The following is a 10,767-nucleotide window of genomic DNA, read 5'->3' as shown; positions in this document are numbered from 1 at the left end:
ACGATGGGTTAAACAAGATATAAGGTCGATCTAGATCAATCCCAATCGGGCGAAGTGATATTGCTGTAATTAAATAACTAATGAAAGCAATAAGCAATATTGGTAACTTAATGAATCTATCCGAATGATGCCACCCTTAGATAGAGCCGATAACTTGACCTTAATCTAGTTTGAGCAGTGGAGGTCGATCAGATTGATGCGGCCTTACTTGAACTAAATAAGAATCGATAACTAGCTTATACCAGAGTCGCAGTGGAGGTCGACCGGATCGATGCAGCCATACGAACAGAAGTGTAAGCCATGACGGTACTTACAGACAAGCCGGAGGTCGGCCAGACTGATGCAGCCCTGCTCGCTGAAGAACTAGCCAAGATCTACTCTACTCCAACTCCTAAGGGGTGGCTGGAGCCAAAAAAGTAAGTAACTTGTATTTGATTGATTGTGTGTCCTTTTACAATAGTCGGGGTCCAATATTTATACCTAGAGCCTAAACATGAATCCTACTTGAGGACAACTCATTACAATCTTTGGCATAGAAGAAAACATTCCTAATTTAAGATAACTTGGACCCTAATCTTTCCCTTTTTGTAGAGTCTGATATGTAGTTTCCTAGCGCCAACTATGGCAGAACCTCCTAAGAAATTGGGCCCACGTGCACCTATCGTTGTCATAACAGACCTCAGATAGTGTACACAAGTTCCCAACAACTTAAAAGGTCTGTCGGGTATCCTAAGGAAACCCGAATCATGCATGATTCTTTTTCGAATAGGATCCCAATCACAGACATTGCAGATTACAACAGTTTATTCAAATATATACATCAGAGTAAAAGATAGCGGAAGTCTTAAGATAACATAGTTTACAAACCAGTTGTTTTCAAACTTACAATACCATAAGTGTCATACAACCATAGTAGCGGGATAATATTACATTAACTTTATTTATCATATAAACCAGTGCCTTGTCCAAAGGCCATTCATCATTCCTCATCGTCATTGACTTCAAACACAGACATGCAGCGGGGACCAAAACAAGCCTGCGCATGTGACTCACCTACAACAAGGGTTAACAAACCTTGAGTACAAAGTACTCAACAAGACTAACCTAATGTAACAAGGGGTGAAAGACTTTAAGAGATGCAGGGGTTGGGGCAAGGTAAGGATGTAGCAAGATTCAAAAGTTCTTTGCCAAAAGCTTACTATTCTTCATTCTAATTTCAAGTTTTACCCCTAAGTTCTTTTAGTTCATTAACTTAACTAAATTTACATTTCCCATATTCCATTCCTTCTCATTCCAATCTTTTCTCATGTTTTAGTAATACACCAGTCCTGCATTGCTTCTGTAATGAATTAAGTCTCCATATCCATGGAGCACCGGCAATTCGAATTGATTCAAGTCCCAATTGGGGATTCCTTATCACACGACATATGTAGAACTTAATCTTGCATATATCAACCTTGCTACCGGATCCTCCTATACTAAGCCGTCTCCATGCCACCTGAGAGCACAGCACACCTCAAATCCAGCCACATTCTAGCCATGAGGGTACACGCTACTCCCACCATCTCTCCACTCCCAGTGCGTGGGCATTCGTCTTAGTATCGGATTAGCCGAAGTAGGCTTACCAGAGTATGCGACCAGTACTACAAAGTGTCTCGTTCAGAAGATCCACAATGAGTGGCCTTTAAGCGACATAGTCGGCAACATTACCCAACATTCAAGATAAGTCACCCGACTAGTCTCTAGTTCATTCTACCTTCTTTCTTTCTTTGGCTAGTATGCCATCTTTGATTATATCAAAACTTTTACTTTGAAAGCCTACCATAAAGCATACTAAGCATTCTTCGCCTTTGTAAATGAAAACATCTTCAAGGATGGTAAACAATTAACAAGGTAGGCGATGCATCAAGTAGGTAACATTTGAATTAATCAACTTAATGCAATAAGTAACATAGGTGATAAACTTTTCAAAGTAAACAAGGTAAGGGTTTAATGCATAAACCGGGGCTTGCCTTTGTTGACGATCTCAGGTTCCAGATCAGTATCACGATTACCGAATCCCGTGACAACCGGGGATTCTTCCAGAACTTGCTCAACTAGAATCGTTTCACTCTCAGGTTCTACACGAAATGATAACATATGCTTTAACATGATGATAATGTAAACATGATGCTTTCACGGTACATGAAATATAAAAACACCCCGAATATGATTTTCCTTCATGGTATAGTTGCAAGCCAACAAAACCAACTTGAAATCCTACCATTAAGAACCACACATGTGACTTGACCAAATGAATCTTGAAACCCTACTAGTCACAAAACATGACCAAAACAAGATTCAATACTAATCAAACACTTAGGGTTTGCTTTTATTTATTTTTGAATTAATTTGGAAATAAGCCCAAAAATGAACTTGTTCCAAATGACTTGAAAATTTTATGTAAGCTTCATCATGACAAATTAGTGTACCAAAACAAATTTCATAATTTTTGAAATTATTCAGTGGCCTACAAAAATCATGGAAATTACATTTATTAATTAATGGACTGAATATTTGAACATTAAAAATATATTCTAATTTCAAGTTTCAAATTTTTGAACCATACTAGAGCATGTACAGAGGCTACACACAAAATTTTAGAATTTTTGAAGCTATGATTATTTTTCTACAAATTTCCAAAGATTCAGCACTATTCAAAATCAAAAAATAACAAAACATCACTGTTCTTCTTCTTCCTTCTCACTGACAGCCCGACCCCACTCGTTAGTGACTCATCCAGTTCACAGCGGCGCTGCCATCACTGGCCGACCCAAAATGCGCCGATGGTGATGCTCCGACGAGGCAGACCGCACCCAAATGTTCTACACACTCCTATGAACCCATCCCCGCCCTTTGAATGGCAGAAAGTGCACCGGAGAAGACTCCACGCCGGCCATGGCGGCTCGAGCATGACGGCTCATGGCATAACCCTGGCAAGAATGCGGTAGAGTCAAAAGTGAAGTGAACACCACGTTTAGTAGCTCACCACGGTCACACCAGTGGGTTTGGTGAAGACAGAGACGGTCCGAATTGGCCTAGCCACGTCGAGGCGATGGTGGCGGAGCTCCGGCCGGGCTCGGGGAAGAAGATGTTGCGCCGAGTGACTCCGGCCAACCCAAGCGACATGAGCAAGCCACAGAGAAGCGTAAGGCTGAGGCAATCGTGTTGGCATAGCTGGGCACGACGGACGCGGCTCAACAGTGGCTATGGCGAGCGGCAGAGCTAGCTGGCGGCGGAGCAGAGCAGAGGGGAAAAATAGGAACGACGGCAGTGGCTGTTGCTATTTATAGCCAGGAAGGAGACGTCTGGCATCGACAGCGCACGAACAAGCTCGCCACGGTGCCGGCTGCATGTCAACACGCAAGGAAGCGGCGCAAATCGATCGGCGGCGATAACTGCGTGGTGCCGGCGGCAAGCAGAGAGGTGGCGCTTGGCTGATTTTCAATTTTAAAGTATTTACAGAATTGCCACTGTGTTAATTTTGCAAATTACTCACAAATTTTCGAAAGAAGTTGAAAATCTCCAAAAATGAAAGTTGCTCAACTTTTCAAACTCTACAACTTTTCTTCATGGAACATTTTCAAATTCTGCCTCCATTTTGAAATTTGAATTTGGGGTGCATTTGAGCATTTGAATCATTTCAAAATTACTCCAAATTTTATATGTAAACTTGAAAAACTTTGAATACCAAAGTTGATCCACATAAAATAATCTCCAACTTTGCTTTTTGCATCAACCCCAAATTCCACATGGATTTTGAATTAGTCAAAAGGGGCAAAAAGGACTTTTATAATTTGAATTTGAATTCAAATTTGATTTGTCTTCCTTTTACTTAAATTTTGATTTTTGACCAGTAACATGGCCCATTAGGGTTATTTGAGTCAAATGACACATGACCTCACATGATCACATGAATTTTGACCCTTGTAGTCATGATCTTTATTTAGGGTTTTGAATCACATCACATGAAATAACAACATTATGAAATAAAGCTTATTTAGTGAATGCATTCAAAATTTTCTACTTCATGAATGCTTTGCAATACATATGATGACATGTCAAGTTTTAGTGTTAGGTCAAAACACCAGAGGTGTTACAACCCTTCCCCCTTAAAGAAATCTCGTCCTGAGATTTAAAACCTTGAGCTAAGTAATGGAAAAGGAAATGTGTCAAGCTAACACATTACAACTTTATTCAAAAGGCTAGTGATGGGGTTTTCCATTCTATTGACAAACGAGAGAAGTTACAATATAGACAAGGTATTGCAACTAGATAGAAGCGAAGAAGTCAGGAAAGTTTTCTTCTAAGTAATCCTCGGACTCCCAAGTAGCTTCATCTTCAGTGTGTTGATTACATTGTACTTTGTAGAACTTAATTGTATGTCTTCGAGTGACTCGATCTTTCTAATCTAAGACTCTAATAGGGTACTCAGTGTAAGTCAAGTCAGGTTCTAGTTCTACATCACCAAAGTCGACCACTTGGTCAGGTACTTGAAGACACTTCTTTAACTGGGATACATGGAAGATATCATGCACAACTGACATGTGGTCTAGTAGCTTGACGCAATAGGCGACAGGTCCACACCGTTGTTGGATTTGAAAAGGACCTACATAATGGGGCGCCAACTTTCCCTGAATCCCAAAATGATGAACTCCTTTCATTGGTGATACCTTGAGGTAGACATAATCTCCCACTTTGAATTCTAGCGGTCATCTCCTCTTATCAGCATAGCTTTTCTATCGGGATTGAGCTACCTTCATATTAGCTTGTATGAGTTTAACTTTCTCTTCAGCTTCCTTGACCACATCCGGTCCAAAGAACCAACGTTCTCCGGCTTCTGACCAATTTATAGGTGTTTGGCATCTACGGCCATACAGTGCTTCGAATGGTGCCATTTTAATGCTCTCTTGATGACTATTGTTATATGAGAATTCAGCTAAGGGAAGGCATTCATTCCATTTAGCACCAAAGGAAAGGACACATGCTCTCAACATATCTTCAAGAATTTGATTTACCCTTTCAGTCTATCCATCTGTTTGCGGATGATAAGCAGAACTACGGATAAGTTTAGTTCCTAAGGACTCATGTAGACTTTTCCAAAACTTGGATATGAACAATGACCCTCTATCAGAGACAATGGTCTTGGGTGCCCCATGCAGACTGAAGATTCTATCAAGATAAAGCTTGGCATATTGTTCCGCTCGATATTTATCTCTAACTGGTAAGAAATGAGCTATCTTGGTTAGGCGATCCATAATAACCCATATTGAATTGTAGCCTGCAGATGTCCTGGGCAATCCCATGATGAAGTCCATACAAATATCTTCCCACTTCCAAGATGGAACTGGCAACAAATGTAATGGACCTGTAGTCTTCATATGAACCGCTTTGACTCTCTGACAAATATCACACTTGGCTACATATTGAGCTATTTCTATTTTCATTTTGGTCCACCAATATCTCTTTCTCAGATCATGATACATTTTGTTGCTTCCTGGATGAATGGAGTATCTTGTAGAATGAGCTTCATCAAGAATCTGCTTTTGTAGCTCCAGATTCTTGGGTACTACCAATCTATCCTTGAACCATACGACATCTGATTCATCAATCTTGAAACATGTTGGTCTCCTAGATCTGACTTTATTCTTAATATGGGCTATGCCCTTACTTTTCTGTTGAGCAGCAATGATATGATTTTTTATAGTGGACTCAACTACAATATTGGACAGGGAACCTTGTTCTATGATTTGTAAATCTAGATGCTCCATCTCTTGACACAATGTTCGCTACATAGGTTCTACAATTAGGCAATGACAATGACTCTTGCGACTCAGGGCATCAGCAACCACATTAGCCTTGCCCGGATGATAGTGCACTTCTAAATCATAATCTTTAATAAGTTCCAACCATCTTCTTTGCCTCATATTCAATTCTGACTGGGTGAAGATGTATTTCAAACTTTTGTGATCCATATAGATGACATATATTGCCTAATAAATAATGTCGCCAAATCTTGAGTGAATGAACAATAGTAGCTAATTCAAGATCATGGGTGGGATAATGTTCTTCATGCTTCTTGAGTTGTCTGGAAGCGTATGCTATCACTCTGCCTTCTTGCATCAGAACACAGCCAATACCAATTCTGGACGCATCACAATAGATATCAAATGGCCTCTCGATATCAGGTTGTGCTAATACTGGTGTAGTTGTCAACAACTTCTTCAATGTCTGAAAGGCCTCTTCACATTCTGTTGACCATATAAACTTAGTTTGATTTTTCAGCAATCCAGTAATTAGCTTCGCAATTCTAGAGAAGTCAGGGATAAACCGACGGTAATACCCTACCAACCCCAGGAAACTACGAACTTGATGAACAGTTGTGGGTGCTTTCTAGTTAAGGACTTCTTCTACCTTGCTCGGATCAATAGCTATACCTTCAGCAGATAGCACATGGCCCAGAAATTGTACTTCCTCCATCCAAAATGCACATTTACTGAATTTGACATATAGTTGGTGATCTCTTAATCTTTGTAGAACAATGCGGAGATGTTCCGCATGTTTCTGCATGTTCCTCTTTGCTTTTAGAATAGATAAAGATGTCATCAATGAATACCACTACAAACTTATCCAACTCAGGCTTGAAAACTGAGTTCATCAGGTACATGAAATGAGCCGGGGCATTGGTCAGCCCAAAAGACATGACTAGATACTCATATAGACCATATCGGGTAGTAAACGCTGTCTTCGGCACATCTTCTTGTCTGATCTTAATCTGGTGATAGCCTGATCTCAAGTCTATCTTTGAGAACACCTTAGCTCCCGCAAGTTGATCAAAAAGCAAATCAATTCGGGGTAAGGGGTATTTGTTCTTTATGGTGACTTCATTTAACGGCCGATAGTCAACACATAACCTTAAGGTTTGGTCCTTCTTCATGAAGATAGCAGGGCATCCCCAAGGTGATGAATTGGGTTGAATGAAACCCTTGTCTAACAACTCTTGTAGTTGCATGTTTTTTAATTCTGCTAGTTCTTTGGGTGGCATCCTATATGCTCTTCTAGACACTAGTGCTGTTCTTGGTTTCAGATCAATTCTAAACTCTACATCTCGGTCTGGTGGCAGACCAGGCAGATCAATGGGAAAGACATCCGTAAACTCACATACCACTGAAATTTTCTCGGCTTCTTCAACAATAGTTGCATAGACTGTTTCCACTATACTCTTAGGAAAGGAAAGTTGGATGAGAAGTTGAGTTTTGCTGTCAGGTGCATTTACCCTTATGATTCTACGTAGGACATCTATGATAGCCCCATGTTGAGTTAACCAGTTCATACCAAGGATCACATCTATATCTTGATCCTTTAATATCAGCATATTGGTAGGGAACTCATAACCTCCCAAATCAATAGGTACATGCTGAACTACCTCCCTTGTATAGATTCTGAGCTTGAGTAACAGGGGCTTTGGGTGCATTAGGATTGTTCTTCTTAGGATACAAACATTCTTGGGAAAAGTGTCCGGGTTTACCACAATTATAGCATGGATAATTGTGATTCTAGGGAGTAGCATTATGGTTTGCATTATTTGTATTCTGTTGCTGCTGCGGTGCTTGATGAGGATAAGGCGTATTAGTTGTAGGGCAAATAAAGATTTGCTACCTACCTTGGCCTTGTTGTGGGTGGAATGGTGCACGGCCATGATTCTGAGGATGGTATACTATCTTCTGATGCTTGCCACTTGATGATCTGGAAGCAGATATTTTCTTTTTCTTTGCCTCCTTGTGTCGGCGGTAATTCTCCTCTGAAGTGATAGCAATGTTGATTGTGTCATGGTAAGTTGTGTTACCACAAGTTGCCATCATGGTTTGAAGTTTAGTGTTCAGGCCTCTAAGAAAATGATTCTTCTTCTTCCTATCAGTATTCACATACTTAATAGCATACTGCGACAGGTGATTGAAGCGCCCAACATAGTGCATCACCGGGTGCTCCCCTTGCTTAAGAGCTAAAAACTCTTCTAACTTCATGGTCATTACCCCATCTAGAATATAGTGTGCCCTGAAGGCATCCTTAAACTCCCTCTAGGTGATTTGGTGACCAGCGGGCTGTACTGCTACCAAATTTGCCCACCAGGCACTAGCAGCTCCTCGGAGTTGCTGTGCCGCAAACCTTGGTTTTTGAATCTCGGTACAGTGAATCAGCTCAAACTTTTGCTCTATTGTCCTAAGCCAATTGTCAGCTTCTAAAGGCTCTTCTGCCTTAGAGAACACAGGCGGACGTGTGTTAGTGAAATCAACATAGGTTGACTCATCATTTCCATTATTACGATGACCACAATTAGGGTATGGTGCCTGTTGATTCTGCGCCAATTCCCTTAACAGCCTAGCATTCTCTGCCGTTGCATTGATGAGTGCGGCTATGGCATCTGCCATAGTCGAAGGCATTGGTGGAGGATTTGGGCACTCATCATCGTCATGCGAGCCACTAGGACTAGTTTGGGTGATAGGACGAGGCATCTATTAGAGAAACATGTTTACTTACATTATTCTTTATTGAAAGCATTTAAAAGGTTTCAGGCTACAAAGGGTTACTTATTTATATTACATGTCTTGTATCCCACAAGACAACCCTGGTTTACTAAGAAAGCAGTAAAGGAACTATTACTACTCCGAGCTCTCAGTCTTCGACATCCATGCCCATATCGGATGAAACCTCATCTTCATATGAGAAGTACACTAACTCCTTAGGATCCTCCTCTTATTCATTCTCGACTTCTCCTGGATCTACAATCATTTCATCATCTGTAACTTCACCATCCCCCTGAGGAGGATGAAGTTGAGCGTACAACATGTGGACATTCTCATGAAGAATGGCATTGCCCATCTCCAGGTCTTCTACGTAGAACTCCAACTCATGGATGCGTTCATTGGCCGCATCCTCTCGTGTCCAGGCTTCATTCCACAGCTCCATGGTCATGGTGATGCCCCTTTGCATTTCCACCAGCTCTTCTTGATCTTTGGCATGAGCTCGACGAAGAGTGTTGAGCTCCTTGGTTAGGTTCTCAATGTTGGCGGGGTTGCTTGAAGATCCTTCATCTCCTAGGTTCTTGGCACTTCCTTCACCAAGCTCGTGGTTTCTTGGTGCCAACTGATGACGAGGGACTCCATGAGGTCCGGTGGACTTGCATGCGGTTTTCTTGGTCTTTGCCATAGCCTGTAGGATTTAGGGTATGACTATAAGAATAACTTGAGGATAACGGAGGTTAGCAAGAATGGGATTGACATTACTTACCCAACCACTTTTTAAGGGGAATTATTATGCAAGGTGCTCAAGCATGATGCATGAATCGATCTTACGAATCTAAGTACAAAAGATTTATATAATCATAAGTACTAGATTTTTAATACATAGGACAAACCTAAGCATATTATCTCCATCAGGTAAGTCTTTGTAAGGTACCATAAGGATGTCATTGTTGTTGTGAGCCACCATGACGATTGTGGGGTCCCATCGGGCATGCCAGAACATGTGATGGCATGAAATTTTGTAACATGTCGAGGCACACGAGCAAGCCAGAAGGGTCCGCTCGATGGAGCTAGAGATCCACCTAGCTTCAACGGAGGGATTATCAATCCTGCGCACTCCTCTGAGACATGCTAGTCAATTTAACCCTATAATTGACAAGGAGAGAAAGCTAATAAGTAATTTAAGGCGGAACATTCCTAATTTAAGATAACTTGGACCCTAATCTTTCCCTTTTTGTAGAGTCCAATATGTAGTTTCCTAGCGCCAACTGTGGTAGAACCTCCTAAGAAATCGGGCCCACATGTACCTATTGTTGTCATAACAGACCTCGGATAGCGTACACGAGTTCCCAACAACTTAAAAGGTCTGTCGGGTGTCCTCGGGAAACCCGAATCATCCACGATTCTTTTTCGAACAGGATCCCAATCACAGACATTGCAGATTACAATAGTTTATTCAAATATATACATCAGAGTAAAAGATAGCAGAAGTCTTAAGATAACATAGTTTACAAACCAGTTGTTTTCAAACGTACAATACCATAAGTGTCATACAACCATAGTAGCGGGATAATATTACATTAACTTTATTTATCATACAAACTAGTGCCTTGTCCAAAGGCCATTCATCATTCCTCATCGTCATTGACTTCAAACACAGACATGCAGTAGGGACCAAAACAAGCTTGCACATGCGACTCACCTGCAACAAGGGTTAACAGTACAAAGTACTCAACAAGACTAACCCGATGTAACAGGGGGTGAAAGACTTTAAGAGATGCAGGGGTTGGGGCAAGGTAAGGATGTAGCAAGATTCAAAAGTTCTTTGCCAAAAGCTTACTATTCTTCATTCTAATTTCAAGTTTTACCCCTAAGTTCTTTTAGTTCATTAACTTAACTAAATTTACATTTCCCATATTCCATTCCTTCTCATTCCATTCTTTTCTCATGTTTTAGTAATACACCAGTCCTGCATTGCTTCTGTAATGAATCGAGTCTCCATATCCGCGGAGCACCGGCAATTCAAATTGATTCAAGTTCCAGCTAGGGATTCCTTATCACACGACATATGTAGAACTTAATCTTGCATATATCAACCTCGCTACCGGATCCTCCTATACTAAGCCATCTCCATGCGACCCGAGAGCACAACGCACCTCAAATTCGGCCACATTCTAGCCATGAGGGTACACGCTACTCCCGCCAT

Source organism: Miscanthus floridulus, chromosome 13, assembly GCF_019320115.1.
Source record: "Miscanthus floridulus cultivar M001 chromosome 13, ASM1932011v1, whole genome shotgun sequence".
NCBI classification, from domain to species: Eukaryota; Viridiplantae; Streptophyta; class Magnoliopsida; order Poales; family Poaceae; genus Miscanthus; species Miscanthus floridulus.
The sequence above is the reverse complement of the archived record's forward strand: the minus strand, read 5'-3'. Positions refer to the sequence as shown.